A 21,347-nucleotide genomic window follows, 5' to 3' on the forward strand; every position below is an offset into this window, starting at 1 on the left:
AGTTTTTAGACCGGCCATGCTCTACGCTGTGCCAATATGGTCTTGTTGTTGCACTACCAGGAATAAAAGTACTTCAAAGGATTCAGAACAAAGTTCTGAAGATGATTTTAAAGTTGCCTCCCTGGTACAGTACTACTGAGGTACATAGAATTTCGAATGTTGAGACTATAGAACAAATGTCCGACAAAATAATTAATAATTTCAGGCAAAAATCGTTGCAATCTCAATAATTTTTGTTTATACTTAGATAAGATTTAGTTTTAGTTTTTAGTTTTAAGATATCAATTGTTATACTGATAGGGAGGTTTAAAAAAAAAACCTGTTTAAAATACTGAATTGCCAAGACAGGAACAATGTAAAAACACTTAGATATATATCATAACAACTAAGGCTGGTAAGTTACTGTAGTAACTGGAGCACATAGGTTAACATAAAATGTAAATTATTTTAAATTTGGAACAAATAAAAAGTTGAAAAAAACGAATTGCACCAACTGCTGGGAGAACCATCTATCGTTTATATTGCAAAAATTGGGCGACTAAGGTAAGCTGGGCACGTCGTAAGAATGCCGCACGACGACCCAGTGAAAATGGTTCTCGAAAGCGACCCAACACGAACAAGAAGAAGAGGCGCGCAGTGGGAAAGGTGGATCGACCAAGTAGAAGGCATCCTGCGGACCCTCAGCAGACTACGAGGCTGGCGAAGTATAGCCATGGATCGAATAGAGTGGAGACGACTTCTTCGGACAGCAGAGAACAACAAGGCCTGATTGGTAACGTATGTAAGGAATGGAAAATTTCTGTTCATATCATTTTTATGTAAACATACACCTCTTTTTAAGCATCAAGTAGAATGTTTCAAAAACTGAAATTGTAGATTTCCGGTATCGTATGTATCAAACTATATAAAAAAATATTTATGATAATTGACATTATCATTCACTTTAAAACCCTAATAACAAGTCTTCAGAAAAATGATCCTACCGTGTAAACCATTCTTGAAGCTACCTAATTTATTTTTTCCCAATAAAATCCCATTACTACCATCTACGTTTCACTATCCAAACAATGTTAATCACTGCCAAACAATCTTGCAGAATGCACCGAAAAACTTACTTTTTATCTCTGCCAAAGAGCTCCTCAAACGACCGTTCTTTCCAAAGCAGACGACACAGGATGACACCGTTCGTTTTTTTTGTGTATCTCCTTGCATGCGGTCCTTTGGCAAGCGTGCTGCTCCGTCTTTCGACTTTCGTCTTTTTATCCTTCTGATGACATTCAATTAAAATGTTTGTTCACCGTCAAAGTAGTTGCTGCCGTTGTCTTCCCCACTGACTCGTTTCTCTTTTTAAAAACATACACTCACAAAAAGCAGAAAGCAACCTCCTTCAAGGGATGACGAGGTTATCCTTTTCTGTTTTGCTTCCTCCTTTTTCACATACACCCTGCTGGGAATCACAAGGAAATCACACTCCGGCGTCGACTTTTGACGCTCGTTAATCCTTTCTGGGCACACACTTACTACTAGCTACACATATAGCTCTGCCTTTCGTCGTTGTTGACACGGAAACTTTGAGCCTTCTTTCGTGTGTTTGCACAACTCTTCTTCGTTTCACTTTTGGCCCTCTAATCACTTTCTTCCTGCGAGCAAACGAAACAATCACGTAAACACACTAAATCATCATCTTCGTCGCACCGCCACTTTACTTTGGCTGGACCTCCCGAAATCGCCGAGGTTCAGATTTCCACGAACTCTCGACCTCCCACTCTATTCTGCCACCGTTATTATCAACATTCTTCAATCAGAGCACAGCCAGTCACGATGGAACTGATGATGACCATTGGGCAGAGTAGTCAGTCTCTAATCGACCGCGTAGATTTCCTGGGAATCATAAGCAGTTAACCGGCACCTCTGCAGTTGGCGATTTTTATCGGCTAAGAGCATAAATTGACTGCACCCGGGACTCGCTGCTTGTTGTTGTTCAAACAAACGGAGGGAGAAGAACGGGCACACAAACGCGAGAAAAGTAATAACCCGCAACGGGTCCGGATCGGTGCTGGTGGTGGCCTTTATTCGCCACCGCGCGCGATAAACAACACCGTACACCTCGCGGCAAACGATTCTTCGATCAAATCGCGCCCCGCACACGGCACACCGTTTATAATCACGATAAATGAACCGATAATTTCCCACTTTGCTTGCCTTTCCTCGCACACACAAATTTTCTCAACAGTGGTTGCGTTTCCACCAATCTTTTCCTCAAATTATGGGAACAGCACTACTGAACTCGATCCGCAACAGAAATCGAAAAACAATACCGGTGTGTCTTCTGCTTCTTCAGCACCGATCTGCGTATGCGGCTCAACGTGGCCCAGTTTTCCAGAAAGAACAACACACTAATTATCACTGTTCGAGAACCTCGTACCTTCCGAACTGGGATGATCTACGTAGGGACACCTAAAGTACTGACGAACCCTTGGATAACACACGCGCCCGCGCCCGAAACCGTCCGGATGTCCAAGGGATGGAAGTAGGATCGTGCGAATATACGGGGTTGCAGCCCCACTCGTTCGAATCGTTCAAACGCCCGACGTAACTCCGAAGAGAGATGAAGAGCAACTAAAGACACCGGGTGCGTTTGCACGCTCGCTCGCGCTGTGGACGTCGGCGATGGTGTGTTCGGTTTATGCTCTCCGAGGGAGTTCGGCTGGTTGGTGAGCATTCTCTTGCGAGTTGAACTTGAAGCATAAAAGCTCCGAACGAATCGTGGAAGCATGCGTGCCGGGTGAGAGTGAGTGGTGTAATGTTTATGTTTTGGCGGCTCTCTGTTTACAGTTGGAGGTGGATGCCGGTACCGTTTTGGGCTGATGTTTGTGTGGAACTCAAGGTGAGCTTTTAGGTGATGTAGTTGATTGAGAATGAGTGCAACATTTTGCTTTGAGGAGCTTTATGCTGTCTCTTGTCGGTTTAGGAGTCTGACAATATAAACTGGATGCCTTTATCGATAGATACAGATTAAAACTTCTGATGTGCGATGCGTTTCAGGGCGTTCAGTATCGATATTTTAGAACAAGGTTTACATTTTGATTTCAATTCTGTAGCCTACAGTGCAATGAAATACCCTACATATGAATACTTTTACTTTTGTGACACCCCATTCAAATCTTGCGAGAATTTACCCAAAATTTAAAATTATATTTCAATCCTTTTGCATTTTTTTTAAGATTTGGAACTTCTTAGCTTAATAGCTAAGGGCTTTCTATATGCAAATGGGTTTGGGCACTGTCGTTCACATTCGTCGGTTAGTTTCAATTACACCTCCCAGGCTATTTGAAGGTGGTGCTTACTTTAAAGTAGAGCTTCCATTTCCCGGTGGTTTCCACCATCCCGGGATTCGGGAAATATTTATTTGATATCCCGGGAAATCCCGGGATATCCCGGTATCCCGGGAAGTCAATAAAGATAGTAAATTGTTTCAATATTCGTATGTTTCTAATTTCTTTTAACGATGTTCTGAAATGTATGTTCATCTCTTTAGAAGAATGATTAAAAAAGGGGGTTTTTTTTTCAATACTAGGGACACCAGATTTAACGACATATCTTCATTTTAAAGACATTTGAAATCCTGTGAAGGTATTTTTTTTCATGCAGACATTTTGAAGACATTTCATGGTACGTGAAGTTGTTTCAAGACATGCGGAAGCTGAAGTTCGAATTCGAAGTCTGGAATGGATTTTTTTAAATTGTAAGCTGGCATATGATGATTTTTGTTAAATAAATGAAGTTTTGATTTCATATTTTAAGCTTCCTGTATATGTTGAATATGAATAATGTAGCCAAAATCGGATATTTCAGAATAAAACTTGATCTAATTGAATATTCACAGGACTTTACGGAAATATTCGATTAGCAGGAGATCTTTTGAATACTTCCTGATCAACGTTCAGTTTTGGGAGAATATCTTCACAATAATACTTGATCAACCTGAAGCCTTTGAAAATATCCAGAGGACTTTATTTAAATCTTCGATCAGCTGGAGATCTTTTAAGTACTGCCTAACCGATCTGCCATCTTGAGCGAGCCAATTGAATGTTTGACCAGTTTAAGAACTTCAGATTTTCTGATCAATCTGAATTTACTAATATCTGACCAACCGGTAATCTTGAGAGACTATCTAGAAACGTTATTTGAATTTTACGAACAGTTGAAAATCTTAAGAATAATAATTGATCGACCTGAAGTCTTGAAAAATATCCAGAGTTCTCCGACCAGCTGTATATCCTTTAAATACTGGGATTTTTCGTCAACTTCTTCGAAGTTCTCAGTACTTCAAAGATTTTTCCATACTAACTAACTGTTTGCCCAGCTTACTGAACTTGAATGAATTTTAAATAATTCATGCGATGTTCCGTAATCATCGTCCACGAAGTTGTTTAACATTCTACGAAGTATCCTGAAAATCGATGATGGTCCCTGAACTTCTACGAAGTTCCACGAACTTCTATGAAGTTCTCTGAAATCAAATAAATGTCTCTTGACATCTAAGAAGTTCCCTAATGGGACGTGATATTATGTTTGTCAGCCAAATTTCACAATAGTCCGTGCAGATCATGATGATTATGGTGGATAATTTCTCTCATGAATGTATTTGTAAGAAAATTTTGCCGTGCTTTAGGATTACATAGATTACATACCAAAGGGTAAAGGTAATGCATTAGACTGGCCCACAAAAATAAAAGTTCTAATTTTCCACGTGCCAACCCCAAGATTTGTGCCTTAGGGTGAGAAAACCATTATCGGAAAGTTTCAGCACATTTGGTTTTAAGATTAGCTGGCACTTTTAGTTTGAATTTTGTATGGGGAATCTGGTTAAAATACATGGAAAAATGACTCTCCTACACTCTATCGATCATAAAAAACGTTTACTTATTCTCAATTTGATTCAGATTTTCAAAACTTGTAGTTCAAACAATGAGTAACAACCTTGCTGAAGATTGCATCACTAATCCAGTTATTTTTTCAGATATGCGCTTTTGAATGTATATGAGCATTTTGTGTATGAAAATTTCAACCAAATCTCCTATATGAACACTAAACCAAAAGCGCCAGTCCGTGTAACGTCAAAAAGAGCTGAAACATTCAGAGTGTGGTTATCTCACCTACTGACACGAGTCAGGATGTTGGCCTGTTGAAAATATAAACTTTTATTTTTTTAGTTGTAATCTAGTTGATACGTTTTATAATCTGCCTGTTTTTTGTCGCAATATACGAACAAAATGCACATATTAATTCAAGAATGAATATATCGATAATACTAACTTGAATCATAATACTTTTTTTTTCCTTGATTTGTTTTCCGTCGATCTTGTTTTCCGTGCTGAGCACCAATGCTACCGACGCCACGAAGGCAGCTCCCACACCTGGACCCTACCTATCGACCCATCAACTCATGAACCGGGGACCAACGGCTTTACTTCCCTTCCGAAGGAAGGCGTGATCAGAGATGTTATGCCTCAGAACATCCCGGCGGCGCCGACTGGGATTGAACCCAGGCCTGCTGGGGTGAGAGGTAATCACGCTTACCACTACACCACCGGCGCCGTTGAATCATGATACTGTCTTCAGGAAAGTTGTTTCTTATAGTTTAAGCTACGTGTGCTGAAATTCTGAGCTTAATAGAATTTGCTGGACCAAATGCTGCTATGCACGAAAGAGTGAAGAAATGTTATTTCTCCATACATTTCAACCAATATCCCCATATAAATTTTAAATCAAAAGCGCCAGCTCGTGTTGCATCCGAATGAGCTGAAATTTTCAGATGGTGGTTTTCTCACCTATTGGCACAAATCTAGGGGTTGGCCCGTTGAAACAAATGTTAAAAAATTTCCCCCATATAAATGTGGGCCAGTCTAGTAATGTATACCTTTCAGAGCTATGGAAGCCAAGATAGAAGTCGGAGACATATAGAAGTTCGTCCAGAAGTAGTAAGCATTTTACAAGCTTCCGCTCGCTAATCTAAGGAAGGACTCTAAAAACTGCAAATACTGAGTCTTTTCATCAGTTGAGACTAGTACTACGTACTTTCAACCATCTTAACCAGGTGTGGGAGCTGCCTTCCTGGCACGTCGGTAGCATTGGTGCTCAGCACGGAAAACAAGATCGACGGAAAAAACAAACCAAAGGAAAAAAAAAAACCATCTTAACAATGCATTTCAATGGTTTTCGATCAACTATGAATGATGGACATCTCACGACACTCAACCTGATTGAATCAAAATGTTCACGGTTTGTTTCACTGCTAGATCCTATTTTTCACGAGTGCTTCTTGTACAACGATCATATACAAAAAGTGATGTATGTGTGCAATTCTTTCGAAAAATCAAAATGAATGGCAAACGAAGGGAAGAGATATATTTCATAAGATGTGAAAGTTCTGGATTCAAATTCTGCTACAGATATTCCAAGAAAGATTTAAAGTGGTAAAAGAGTCTCAAATTAAAAAATCCCGGGGTACACGTGATCCCGGGATTTTTAAATTAATTTCCCGGGATTCGTAACGATCCCGGGAAGCTCTACTTTAAAGCAATAAAACATATTCTAACACATAACAGTGGATACTAAGCTTAGGCCTATTTGAGAAGGCTGGCGGCTATAGGTAGCAGCCGAAACGTTGATTGATGGTTACTATTCCGAACGGGTGCTGTTTATCGGTGATTGAAAAAAAATGTTAAAGATTGCTCCACGCGTGGCTTCCGTACCATACACGTTTGGCACGTGCCATTTTCAAGATACATATTGAGCAATTCCTTCAAACTCCCCAGTCTCCTACTCTCTAGTCTTCCTTCAGGAAGAAGAACACCGATTTGTTTTCGGGATGATTCTGATGCTCTAAAGCGCCGAAAGACTGCTAACCTAAGACGAGGTCATTCCGTTAGCAAGTTTATTTACGCTACGCATATGAAGCTACGTGAAAGTGGATCAGTAACTACGGCAAAAGTGGTAAAGGAAGCAAAAATGCCAACTCCTACTCGAGCATCTAAAATGATTGTTTCATGGAGGAACTGCCAGGAGAAGCAAACCGTTCAATATTCTGATCTGAAAGATCTAGCACGGATCATTGATGCCAACTTACCATGTCGCAATACTTGAAAAAATCACAAATGTGAACCTTTATCCGCCTTACAACAACATTGTCATTGCCTAAAAAGAGATTCCTGGTTGATGAAAAAATTCCGAAGTAAATCTTCAAAAGCTTCTGGACTATACCTCCAATAAGATTGTCTTAGTGAACAAAGAGCGTCTTTATGATCTTCTTGATATTAAAAAGAGACAGATAAGAGAAACAGATGGTGAAGACATGAAGATTCGAAAGAACCAAGCCAAAGCCGGGAGGGTCTGGATCATCGAATTATAGGAATACTGCCCGTCGTTTCTTTTCTAATGCTAATAAAACATCTGCAACAACTGGGCTGGATGTAACAGCACTAGAACGATGTGGTGCAATATTGCAGGTAATAATATAGATGATGTCAAGCCCAATTCATTAATTTAAATATCAATGAGGATCAAAAATCAACACAGAACCATTTTCCGATTATTGTTCTGAATCAACGAGGTATCTGGCCTAAGTAACACTGCAAGTTTTATCGATGTTTTGAAGCAATCTACAAGTCTAAATCATGGTCTACAGAACCCTTATAAAACCAAAATTGTTACTTGGGTGGTTCACCTATATTCGTGGTATTACATGCCAGCTTCGGTGCATAAAATCCTCATTCATGGCGCTCAAGTTATCAATTATTTCAATGTTCCAATTGGACAGCTTTCCAAAGATGCTCAAGAATCTAGAAATAAAGATCTCAAGCGATATCGTCGAGATCATAAAAGAGAATGCTAAGACCACTTTTTTCAAAAGCGCGCCATTTTGTCAAAAAACAATATTATTACAATCGGCCGGTTCTTCACTAGTTTAAACATTCTAGATTATGACTTCTTTTTCATTCCTTTATTTAACGTCGGTCTATGTTCCGCAATCTAGTGCCAATCACTGACGGACATCGATTGCCATCCATTGACGGCAATCGAATGTGCAATGAAGGCAGCTTCCACACCTGCGTAGGATATCGCACCTATTCAACACACACATGGGCCGGGACCAATGGCTTTACTTCCCTTCCGAAGGAAGACGTGACCAGAGATTTTAATGCCTCAGAAAAATCTCACCGACCTCGGCTGGGATTTAACCCAGACCCATTGGGGTGTGAGAAAGCAGTCACGCTTACCACTACAGCACCGGCGCCGGCCTAAGATTATGACACTTTTATCCATTTTATTCTAGGACTACCTCCGGCTGTAGTGGTGCTGGTGGTGTAGTGGTAAGCGTGATTACTTTTCACCCCAGCAGGCCTGGGTTCAATCCCAGTCGGTGCCACCGGGATTTTCTGAGGCATAACATCTCTGATCACGCCTTCCTTCGGAAGGGAAATAAAGCCGTTGGTCCCCGGTTCATGAGTTGATGGGTTGAAAGATAGGGTCCAGGAGTTGGAGCTGCCTCCCTGGCATCGGTAGCATTGCAGAGTGGTCCAGAATGCAGATTTAGGTGGAATGATATGTTTTGAGCCTGAAATTGAAATTTTAGACTAAAAGTCTCTTCTACAAAGTTGTTCCTTATAGTTAGGCCCTCGTTTTCATGACAATAAATTTTAGGGTGGTTCTTATTATCATTTAAATCAAAAATCTAACTTTTTTGTTTGAAGAAATTAAGGTATAAATTCTTGCGCAAAGTTATAGCTGAGCTAATTTTAAGCAACTGTACCTTTTCAAATGTTAATATCTCTGGTTGGGGCAAACAAAAAAAAGGTTTTTACGGAATTTGCAAGGGCGTATGTTATTTTTTAAACTGCGAAAAAATTAGATGTATGTTATTTTTAAAACTCGTATTTTAGGAATTTCTGATGAAAAGTTGTGGTTTTTCATTTTTTTTTTAATTTTAGGACCACCCTAATCTTGATATTTATTTGTCTGCATCAACAGGCTGTGTATAGACCCAATGATGATTTAAGTAACTTATATAGGTAAGTCAAAACATAAAAACTAAGAATAGAATACATAAATAAAACACACAATCATTCACGGTTAACTGTGCCAGAAAAGAACGATGAGAAGTATCTTCGTAGCAGCTATCGAGGCATATGGAAATCGAAGATGCCCGAGACTCGATTGAACACTCGTTGCAGTCCACCTATTGCACCGTTCATACCATAGTTTGTGCGCTGAAGTGGCAATCTCAGCATAACGTTGTTACGTAGCGCACGGGGTTGGACGTTAATGTTGACTTGCCCCAAGATTGCACTGCAATCAATTCTACCTTGTAAAGTGTCCGCAATGAGCAGGGCCCTAGAGGTGTCTTTTCTAGTTCGGAGAGGCTCCAGATCAATCAGCTGACAACGACTTTCATAGCTGGGCACATGAAATGGGTCTCTCCAAGGCAGCTTCCGCAGAGTGAATCGAAGAAAACGGCGTTGAACGGACTCAACTCTCTCAGCACCATTGTAGTAGTTTGGACTCCAGACCACAGAACAATATTCCAGAATGGATCGTACCAAGGAACAGTACAGTGACTTCAAACAGTAGATATCGGAGAAATTCTTTGCTATCCTGAAGATATATCCCAATGTCCTAGACGCCTTGTCGACAACGTACGAGATGTGCTGCTTGTACGTAAGTTGAGAATCCAGAATAACACCCAGATCTTTCACACGGTCGATTACAGTGCCGATAAGTTTGTATTCAAATGTGATTGGTTCTTTCTTCCGAGTAAAAGTGATCACTGAACACTTAGTGGGGTTAACCACCATTCGGTTCAAATTACACCAGCTGACAAAGGCTTCGAACTGACGTTGAAGGAAGTGACAGTCATCAATCGAGCGGATTCGTAGGTAGATTTTAAGATCGTCTGCATACGATAGTCGTGGGCCTTCGATGACCAAGTTCACGTCATTGAAGTAGAGTAAGAAAATCAAAGGTCCCAGGTGACTTCCTTGAGGTATTCCTGACGTAGCTAGATAGATATTGGACCAGTTGTCACCAATGGCAACCATCAGTTGCCGATCAGTGAGATATGAACGAAACCTTCGCAAGAGGTTGCCGCTGACCCCAAGTCTATGAAACTTGGCAATCGCGATGGCATGGTTTAGCTTATCGAAGGCAGCTGACAAGTCGGTGTATATGACGTCTGTTTGAGTCCTCTCTGCCATGCTTTCCGTAGATACGATTTCAAGCACAAATATGGAAGTAGAACGACCGGAAGTGAAGCCGTGTTGATCACCACTTAGATACTGCTTACAATGAGAGAGTAGAGGCCCCATGATAACTAACTCGAATAACTTCGAAACTGCACTCAACGACGTAATTCCACGATAATTGTCCACATCCCGTTTGCTGCCCTTTTTGTGGATAGGAAACATATGTGCGAATTTCCAACAAGATGGAAATGTACCACTCGAGATAGACAATCGAAATATGTGAAGCATGGGCATCAGCAAGCTGGCGATATGCTTTTTCAGGTATACGGATAGAACGCCATCGGGTCCTGGATTGAAGGACGACTTGAGTTGTGATATGGCAGTGGAAATCATCTCGACGTTGACATCCATCGCACCCAGTGTTTGACCGTACAGTGGAACATTGCTAGCTGCTAGGGTAACGTGTTCGTCAGTTAATCTCTCATTCGTGAAAACACTGGCGATCGTATTAAATCAATTTAAATGTATTCATATTTTTTACTATAATTGGGTTTATCTATTTTATTTGAAGAGATACAGACCACAAACCACTAAAAACGTGCATTTTAAAAGCTTTAAAAGTCTCCAGATGATAACTTTCATGAGAAATTTCAAATTAAAAAGTTATTGGCAAAATATGGTTTTCATAGGACCACTCTAATGAAAAATTTAAATAAAATGTGCTGGTACATTTGTTTCAGTATTTGGACATTTAGTGCTCAAAAAATACCTTTAAAACTAAGTTGACTTAGGGTGTTCCTGGAAAAAAATAGTTTTTTAGCATTTACTTCTATATTTCTAATTTCTCATGAAAGTCATCTTCAACAGACTTTTAAAACTCTTTAAGACGAATGTTCGATAGCAAATTTTTTATATCTTCTTATAAAAAAAGATATACTCAAATATATTAAAAAATATGAATTAAATCAAATTGATTTCAAACGAGTTTAAAAAATACATTTCTTCAATTTTCTCATATTATTGAGCATAACATACGACCTTTCAAATGCCGTAAAAAACGTTTTTTTTTTGTTTACCCCAACTAGAGATATTAACATTTGAAAACAGCATATTTTTAGTAGAAAAACGCCAATAACTCTTGATCGGCAAAAGATATTGACAAACTTTGTGTGGAAAAAATTTGCGTCTTCTAAAGATCTAAAATTATTTGAAGACACCTTTGCTGAGAAATTTTAAATAAGAAAACTAGAACAAAACAACTGTTTTTTTAGAGACACCCTAACTCAATTCATGAAAATAGCTCTAAACCTATCAATAAGAGAGATACAAAAAAAATTCTACAAAGTTTTTTGAAATTGGCTCAGCTATAACTTTGGTCAAGAATGTATACCTCAATTTCTTCAAACAAAAAAGATAGATTTTTGATTGTATTGATAATAAGAATCATCCTAGAATTCGTTGTCCTAAAAATGAGGGCTAAACTGTAAGGAACAACTTTGTAGAAGCGACTTTTAGTCTAAAGTTTCAATTTCAGGCTCAAAACATATCATTCCACCTAAATCTGCACTCTGGACCAGTGCACTGTGCATTGGTGCTCAGCACGGAAAACAATCGTAAAATCGTAAAACACATCGCAAGTCATTAATATACATAACAAACAACAGGGGCCCTAATACACTTCGCTGGGGCACTCCAAGGTTATTTCCCACGGTACTGGAAACAAAATCATTAAAAACAGTCCGTTGAGTTCTGGCAGACAAATAGCTTTCAAATCATATATATGCAGTACTCGTAATTCCAAAGCGCTTGATTGATCTTCGCAATAAGGGCCTAGAAATGGTTTCAAAAGCGCGTTTAAGATCCAAAAAAACAACAATAATCGTATCTTTACACTCCAAGGTATTTTTCCACTTCGGTAACACCAAATTCAACGCGGTTTCACAAGAATGACCTTCCCCATATCCCGATTGTTATCAACAAACTATATCTGTAAAGTAATGAAATTGGGTTGTTAGCGGAATGCTTAAATAAAACAGCAAAAAGAGTTTCATCCCATCAACATGTTGCACACATCAGAGAAAATTGTGGGATGAGTACTTAAGGGGGTTAGATTTTAATAAGTTCTTTAGTGGGAATGGCACTGATGAAGACTGCACATTCCAGTCGAAATACGTATCTGTCATGGATACCAAAATTAATTAAGTGGAATTAAATGGAAGATAACCTTACTATTACTATTTAAATACTCCAACAGCTGACCTTTAACAACGAGTTCTACAATTTCTTTTGATGTGTACAACATGTTGATGGGATGAAACTCTTCGGCTTTAATCGTTCCAGCAAATTTTTGAATAGGGACCACTAAGAATTCCTTCCAAATGTGTGGCACATGTCCAGTCTATAATGATTCATTAATAAGGTCCAGCAAGATGTGGCCAATGACATGGAAGCAGTCTTGAATAACTCTAGCATTAACATTTTTCCTAATGAAAAACAAATAACTCCAAGTTCATCTAATGTTACTAGATGAAAACCTTAAAATCTACTACTATTATAAATTAGCTGTTTTATTTCGTCAGGTTCATCGACTAATTCAATGTCTGTCTACAACATAATCATTAAACTTAGATGCAATTACTTTTTCTGACTGTTCTAATGTGCCGTTAAAAGTTATGGACCGTGGTTTGCAATTACTAGGTTTTAATAAAGATTTCAAAATTTTCCATTGTCATTATTAGATTTACAAAACTTTTTGTACCATTTGTCCCTTTTCCGTTTAAGACGCAAAAGATCCAAATTGTACCAGCCGTTCAAGTTTTTCAAAGAAACAAACTTTTGCTCAACTTGTTGATTGGTACAGGTTTTCAAAGCGTTATTAATAACATCTGTATGTTACCGGCCGCGAATGGAAAATCCACGCTCCTCTCAACAAGATTCGAAACAGCCTGCTTCGAATATTTCCTCCAGCACTTCAATTTAAAAAAAATTATCGTTATCGACACAGGGCTCAAGCACGAAAGTTAGTTAGTTAGTTATCTTTATTAAGGAGACTTTCAGCCGAACGCTGGTTCGTCTCCATTAGCTCAAAAGTGCAAGAAGAACAAACATGACAACCCAACTGGAAATGTCGAGGTGTACACTCGACCGAAGGAAAACTAGATCAAGCCAAGGTTGCAAATACTCATTTCAGCTAAAATAATGTTTTTCGGAATAATAAAACCAAAAGATGGTATGATGGCATATTTTACTTGTTACTTACATGAAGAAGCTACAGAGTATGCGTTTGAAACATAAAACCTGTAAATTTTGCTTTCTATGAGTCACAATCAGCGATTTGCTGATCGCTGAGTGAGTGAGTGAGTGAGTAAGTAAGTGTGTGAAAAATCGCTGATTGTGACTCTCATGAAGTGGAATAAACAGGTTTAATATGTCAAACACATTCTTTGCAACTTCTTCTAGTATCCTACCAATTCAAAATATGATCATGGCATCTAATTATTTCATAATTTAAAAAAAAAAAACATTGGTTTAGCTGAAATGAGTATTTGCAACCACTCTGGAGGCGAACCAGCCTAAGGCTGAAAGCCTCCTAAATAAAGCTAAATAATAATAATAATAATATTTGCAACCTTTGATCAAGCTACCACCAACAGTGGTAGTAACCAGTAACCAGTGAACCCGAACCCAAATGCCAGCAGCACTATGAACTGAACAACAAACGTTCAACGAATCCACATTTGCGATATGACCTCATCGTATCGATATCTCTATCGTTCCTCCAACACCAAAAGAACGCCTGTTACCAACACCATCACACCAGTTTTATGCTGCGAATGGTACCCAAATACAAACATATGGGACCAAACGCATCACCGTCGACCTTGGTTTACGACGACCATTAATGTGGATTTTCGTCATCGCTGATGTGAAATCTCCTATCATCGGCGTTAACTTCCTCAAGTATTACGATCTACAAGTGGATCTCTGGAGAAACAAGTTGATCGATAACACCACTAAGCTGAAAATCTAGAATATCCAGGCCGGCTATTACCACGTTCGACGTAAATTCTCGCTTGATGAGGCCTATTGTTTGGCAGATTTTTCAGAAAAATGCACCACAGACGAGTGAACAAAAGCCTGGATAATCACACCAGCCGAGCAGTAGATCACGCGCATTCGTGGTCATAACGGGTAACGATTAAAGAATATAACCGAGCTGATCGACTGTTCGAACAGCACAAACATAAAATTAGAGCCAAAATAATATGTGCGGTTCTTGACTATTCTTTAGACCAGCCTGTCTTGATTTTTTTTAACTAGCTTTCTTTTGTCACCCTTTTGTCAAAGTTTTTCTTTTGTCACCCTTTTGTCAGTGTATATGTATTTTTTGCAATTCATTTGGGTATGGATACTCGTTGTTGTATCTACTTGTTCTTTAAAGAATTTTCACATAAATTAGTACATGACCAGTACGGCATGACAGGTCCTTGAAATCGGATCAGCCGGTTTCAGTTGTTGAAAACGGAATTTATCGAACATCATTCCTAATCTTGTTTTGCAACTCACTAGGTAAGCCACCTTCAATCTGATCGATCCCTCTTGTTCGTTGCGCACATCTTTGTCTTCCCAGACAACCAGAAGTTGTATAACAATGTACAGACAGTATCATAAATTGCTAAAGCTTAAGTCAAAATCGCATGTCAGAACAGCATAACTCGCATTATGTTTAAGTTAAATCGTATAGAATGCAAATTTCCGACTTATATGCGATGGCTCATTTTTCCGTCGTACTGTATCACAAATTAAATCGGATTACATCGTAAGACTTTTCAAAATGAATTTGTTATTACAGATTCAATCGCATAGGATGTTAAATAAACTCGTTTTCAATTAAAATAAAATATGCACGTGTATGGCCTCCACTTTTGTACGTATAAGCCATTTCTTTGCATTCTATACGAATTGTTTGTTTGTATATATGTTTGTATATCAAGAAAACAGCTTTAAATATACGTGCATTCTGGTTGTCTGGGTTGTCCCAGTCGGATCACTACAAAAAACCATTTTCAGTGAGTCGTTATCTGACATTATTACGATGTGCCCAGCCCACCGTAATCGCCGGATTTTTGTTTCGATCTACATTTCTTAACTTACAAACCTTCTACAATGATACTTAATGATTTACTTCTTTTCTACAATGATTCAACAATTTCCGAGCTAAATCCAATCTTTTCAAAATTGGTTTATTATTTTTAGAAGTGAGACCAAATTAGAAAAGATCAGGAAATTCCTAATTGAGGTGACACTTTTCAAAGCAGATTCAAAACTGAGTCTGTTTTTTTTTTTGAAGTGAGTTCAAACTTTCGAATAAGTCATCAATATTTTTCTAACTGAGTCTAAACTTTTCTGTTATGTTATTCAAGCCTTTTTTTAAGTTGTCAAAGCTTTTCTGAAGTGATTCAACATATTCTAAATCCAATCTTTAAAGAATTGGTTTCTGAAGTGAGGCAACATTAGCTGATTAATCCTTTTCCTAAATGAATCCAAGGTTTCCTGCATTGATTCAACTTTTTCCGAACTGAAACCCAACTTGTTGACGAACTATACACATACCCTACATGTGCGCAACCAGCTGAGCGAATCTGTCGGACACGGCGAATATTGAATCGGTCACTCGATCACTCACTGCGGAGTGTCTTCGCCGCAACCGATGACCGTAACCGATGACCATATACGAAGGGAGGAGATGATCAAACTTACAGCTAGTTCACTACTGCCACTGCTCGCGCTCGGAAGCTGGAGGGCGAACCTCAGCACGTTATTTAATAAATGTGAAATATTGTTTAAGTAAATACATGTCTTGTAGTTTCTGTGGATAAAGTGTAGTTTAAATAAAAAAAAATGTATTATGTGATAATTTGTGTTTCGAGAAGACTCTGGATAGAGATAGTGGCCCGTCGAAGATTACCACCGTCACCCGAGACGTCGAAGATTACCACCGAGCAGCACTCCTCAAGGTTACCCAAGGACAACACGAAATTTGAAGGTATCCCAACAAACATTGGTCCTTCGAGCCGGATTCTACCAACCGGTGAGTCGTTGGTTGGGATAAGCTTAGAAGCTGGTCCGCCATCACTTTGATCTATTGGCCTATTGAGAAAGTTCGCGCCATCGAGAAGTACTTTTGTCACCTCCTGAAAGGATCATCGCCATCGTATAGTGTCCTTATCCTACATAAAGGATCGCCATTATCGGAAGGACATTTTAATAGACCGCCATCACGACTGGCTTGGATCGCTTCACTATCGCAAGTTTGAAGACAACTGGAGTTTTGGAGCATCGTTATGCAGTTGCTGCTTCATGGTCTGAACTGAGAAAAATTGAAGCTGTTCGACTTTCCTGTACCCTTTCGGACGTTTGAAGATTTACAGTACAACGTAGACGGCCTTAGAACGAGTATATGTCTGGCCGAAGAGAATCTGCATTCTTCTAACACCTCCATTTCGATTGTCCTCTGTTCTCTCTAAATTCAAATCAACGGCCGCTAACTAACCGGTACTTGAGCGAGCTGGCAGTAAACGTCCTCGACGACTACAAGGACTGATTGGTGGTTGGCTGCTGGCTAAACCAATTTACGGCGATCCACATGACATCGACAGCACTATTTGTGCTTGGGCAACGCAGAGCAATCCTGTATGTCAGGTAAATTTATATATAAATAAAGGGCGAACACGAAATTATTGCGACACATTCAACAGGGCATAACTTTTTTACCATTGGGTAAAAATCAACCAAATTTTGCATACTTTCTCATTGATGTGTATTGTGTACATGCTGTCAAACTCGAAGTCGTGTTTTCGATTCAACGAAAATGGAGGTGAACCAACGCGAGTTGAGAGAACAAATTCTTTCCAAACACCTGGAATTTCCTGACCTGTCGCACCGGCAGTTGGGAAAAATGTTGAACATTCACCAATCAACCGTCTCCAGAGTGTTGAAGCGGTTCCAGGAGCGGTTGACATTGGACCACGGCAAAGGAGCTGGAAGAAAACCGGGACCGGAGAACAAAAAGACGGAGGGAAAGGTGAAGCGGATGATTAAAGCAAATCCCAACGTCTCAAGCCGTGATTTGGCTAAAAAGATCAGCATGTCGCAGAGCTACGTCCAGAATGCAAATAAGAGAGCTGGACTACATACATACAAGGAACAGAACTTCCCAAACCGCGATGAGCGGCAACAATCGATGGCTAAAACTCGGGCACGGAAGCTCTACGAGAAGATGCTGACAAAATATGGCTGCTGTGTGATGGACGACGAAACGTATATAAAAGCCGATTTTAAGCAAATTCCGGGGTTGGAGTTTTTCACCGGCAAGAGCAAGTTCGATGTGGACGACAAATTTAAGAAGAAGAAAATGTCGAAGTTCGCCTCCAAATATCTCATTTGGCAGGCCATCTGCTCTTGCGGACTGAGGAGTGAGCCTTTCGTGACAAAGGGCACAGTAAATGGCGAGATCTACAATTCTGAGTGCCTCGAGAAGCGCCTTTTGTCGTTCTTGCAGCAGCACGACGAAGCTCCGCTATTTTGGCCAGATTTGGCATCATGCCCCTATTCTAAAAGTGTCTTGGAGTGGTATGAGGCCAATTCTGTCCATTTTGTTCCAAAGGACATGAATCCGCCAAACTGTTCGGAGCTGCACCCGGTGGAGCAGTACTGGGCAATAATGAAGCGGGAACTTCGGAAGAGCAAGAAGACAGTCAAAGACGAGAAGGACATGTTAAGAAAATGGAAAAAAAAACTGAGAAACTGGTACCGGATGACACTGTACAGACTTTGATGGAGGGCATCAAGCGAAAATGCGTTCAATTTTACACTCAAGGCTCCATCGATTAACTTTTCTTTTGATTTTTGAAGTAAATATATGTATAAAACTACCCTAAAATTTTGGTTTGATTCTAAACATTATAAGAAAATTGGCATGACATTTTCGGTGTCGCAATAATTTCGTGTTCGCCCTTTATATGCCCAGCCGAAGCTACACAACAATAAAATTGACCCCTTTCGATGAAAATTGGCTACCTTTCTTACGGAGGCAATCCCTATACTCAAATGCTTCATTGGACGAGGCTTTGAGGTATATTCTGCGCCATCTTTAGTTCTCCGGGTGAGACTCTTGCGCTGGATAACTTATTTCGAGACGATTTACTACTTGCTGTTGTACAACGAATGCGAATGTGAACTGACGAATCCGGCTGTTGGTGTAAACTGTATTTCTCTAGGTGAGCTTTACGGTATATGTACAGCCGAAGTTGAGTTTTTTGCGTACTACATCTGCCTTTTCCGCCCTTCCGTTACTCACTGGATTTATTTGGAGTCTGACGTCACTGAATCACACATACACGTGGAGTTACTCTATGGTGTTCCGTTTTTGGATCTGATCGGCTTCTGGAGTACCGCTGCTCTCTCGCATAGGTAAGGTGAACAGTATATGTTCAGCCGAAGCAGACAAATTCCTCGAAACTACATCCACGTCTCTTCCACTTTCCGCATTTCAACGGCGTCAACGAGATTCACCATGGTGACCTATGTGATGAACTAGCCTACGGCTAAAAATCACAAAAATAAAGAAAAAAAAAAAAAAGCCATTGCGACCAAGGGTCCGAAACCACTAAAGGCTCTTTCAGCAAAACTCAGAGGACTTCGTACTACATTCAACAATATTAGAAAATTCTCAAGCGATTTCAAGGAGGGTACGACAGCTAATCAAATCAATGTTCGTATTGCGTGTCTCGAAGAACTGTGGGAGTTTATCAATGATACTGTTTGGGAGATAGAAAGTCATGAAGATTTCGAAGAGAGTGAAACCATTCAGAAGGATCAGGCTGAATTCGAATCCCGTTTCTTCGATGTCAAATCCTTCCTGTTGGACAAGCTGAACGAGTTGCAAGATATTTAAAATCAATCTGTTCGAGGAGGTGATGCTTCGTTACATGGTGTTGTGGAACATGTTCGCCTGCCACAAATCCAACTACAGTCAGAACGGGTTTGATATTTTCCTAAGGGAGCTCCAGATTTTTGTTAACTGCTTTGGCATTTGGCAAGGACACAATCTAGCTTAGTGAAAGTGTAGAAAGTTGTCCGAAGTGAACCGACAATTTTTTGAGCTTAAATTTTCCAAATGGTGTCCAACCTTTTCTGAAGTGGTTCAAAACCTTCCTTAGGGAGTCCAAACTTTTCTGTTGAGTGATTGAATTATATTGAATGTTAGTCTGAGCTTTCCTGAAGTGATTTACCTAACTTTTAACGTAGATTCCGCTCCCTTAGATCCCTTCCTCGTTCTTGTGAGATTCACATCCTTTGAAAATTAGGCTGAGGTTTTAAAGAATGGACCTTTGTGTGTTCATACCTGATGGTAGATTTTTTTAAAGCAAGTACAATTGTTGAGAAAACTGGGTTTGCATCCACAAAAGTACGTATTTTTATAGAAATTTGGGTTTCTTGATCAGCCAAGTTGGATTTTGACTCCGTCCTTTGAAAAACAGGCTTGAATGTTATGGATTAGACCTTTGTGATTTCATACGTGATGGAAGATTTTGTTGAAGCCAGGTTGGATTTTGGTTCAATCTTTTGAAATTTGTGCTTGGATTTTATAGAACTGAACTTTTTTTTTCCTTGATTTGTTTTCCGTCGATCTTTTTTTCCGTGCTGAGCACCAATGCTACCGACGCCAGGGAGGCAGCTCCCACACCTGGACCCTACCTATCGACCCATCAACTCATGAACCGGGAACCAACGGCTTTACTTCCCTTGCGAAGGAAGGCGTGATCAGAGATGTTATGCCTCAGAACATCCCGCCGGCGCCGACTGGGATGTAGAATGGAACTTGCTGAATGCCGGAAGGACGAACCTGGTTAATATTCACAAAAGAAGGTATTTTCATAGTAAATTAATTTTTCTGTTTTTCCGAACTGAATGTTGGCTTCTACCTTTGAAAAATAGACTTGTATTTTAATAGAAGTTGAATTTTGGCTCCGATCTTTGAAAATAGGCTTGAATTTTATTAAATGGACTTTGCTGAATCCATACGTCTTGTTAGATTTTTTGAAGCACGAATAATTGTTGAGAAAACTGAGTTATATTTCTATAGGGAGGAAGTAAAGAAAACAGAACGTTTTTTTTTTTCATAAGAACTTGTATTGAACTTCTCATATCGCTTACTCTTTATTCACAATCGTTGTCAAGTTAATATTTAAATTGCGAAATGAACACACCATCCCCGGATTAGTGCCGTTCAACTTGATATCCACATAGCTAAGGAAATGCACCGAACATAAACTAACTCTGAAAAAAAGTTACAATCATTATTTGCATACCGCACACGTGTAATACACACACTTTAATGACGACTTATACGGCATTCGGGTGACAAACGGATCCATCATACCTAAAACGACTGAGACAACTATTCACGGTAAATATGTATGCGCCCAGCAATTGCACTGTCACTAAAGACAGCCTATAATTAGAAAGAAGACACTACACGATTACAGAGGCAGAGCGGGCCTGCATCAGAACCAGCAGCAGCAGCCACAACTTGGGAAAAGGAAATCGGATACGACGTTACTACGATGTTTATGGCACTCGAGCGGCTACGGTAATAAACCATGTGTGCGTTTTCGGTAGATCTTCGGGGGAAGGCAAGTAGGTACACGAAGAAATGGCGCATCCACCAAGTCCGATATGTTGCAACACTCCAAGAAGATGCTGCACGCATCCCATCGATCAAAGACAGACTTGCTGCTGCCGATGCTCCTATTGCTGCAAACCGAGATGAGATATGACGAAGTTGACTCTGTTTGGTTTCGATCTCGTGCAGGAGGGAAGTTTGTTTCAAAATGAGTTCAAGTACTTGTAAATGTCCCATTAGATACAATTTATGTTGTGATTATTCCCGTCTTCTTCTTTTCCTGATGTTGGTGGGTTTATATTAGAAAAATCTCTAGTGATGGAGAAAAAAGAATAAGTGAAGGTGAGATGAATATGTTTAGTTTCTGAATATTTACAGCAGTTTAAATTTTAATCACGAAAATATGAAAATGATGT

At 39.6% G+C, this 21,347-nt stretch overlaps 2 protein-coding genes across 3 annotated transcripts in view; one reads left to right on the forward strand and one right to left on the reverse strand.

The window, feature by feature from the left end:
• LOC135704987 (netrin receptor unc-5-like) overlaps positions 1-2,598 on the reverse strand; it is an 846,608-nt gene extending 844,010 nt beyond the window's left edge. For both annotated transcript variants that reach the window (XM_065226538.1, XM_065226537.1), the window contains exon 1: positions 1,116-2,598. The gene's annotated coding sequence lies outside the window, so the exon portion shown is untranslated. The remainder of the gene's footprint in view (positions 1-1,115) is intronic.
• The window catches only part of LOC135704994 (uncharacterized), a 61,974-nt gene that overhangs the window by 3,802 nt on the left and 36,825 nt on the right, over positions 1-21,347 (forward strand). The window lies entirely within an intron of this gene.

This window comes from Ochlerotatus camptorhynchus, unplaced genomic scaffold, assembly GCF_037179485.1.
Source record: "Ochlerotatus camptorhynchus isolate MF236.1 unplaced genomic scaffold, CSIRO-AGI_Acam_v1.1 ptg000255l, whole genome shotgun sequence".
NCBI lineage: Eukaryota > Metazoa > Arthropoda > Insecta > Diptera > Culicidae > Ochlerotatus > Ochlerotatus camptorhynchus.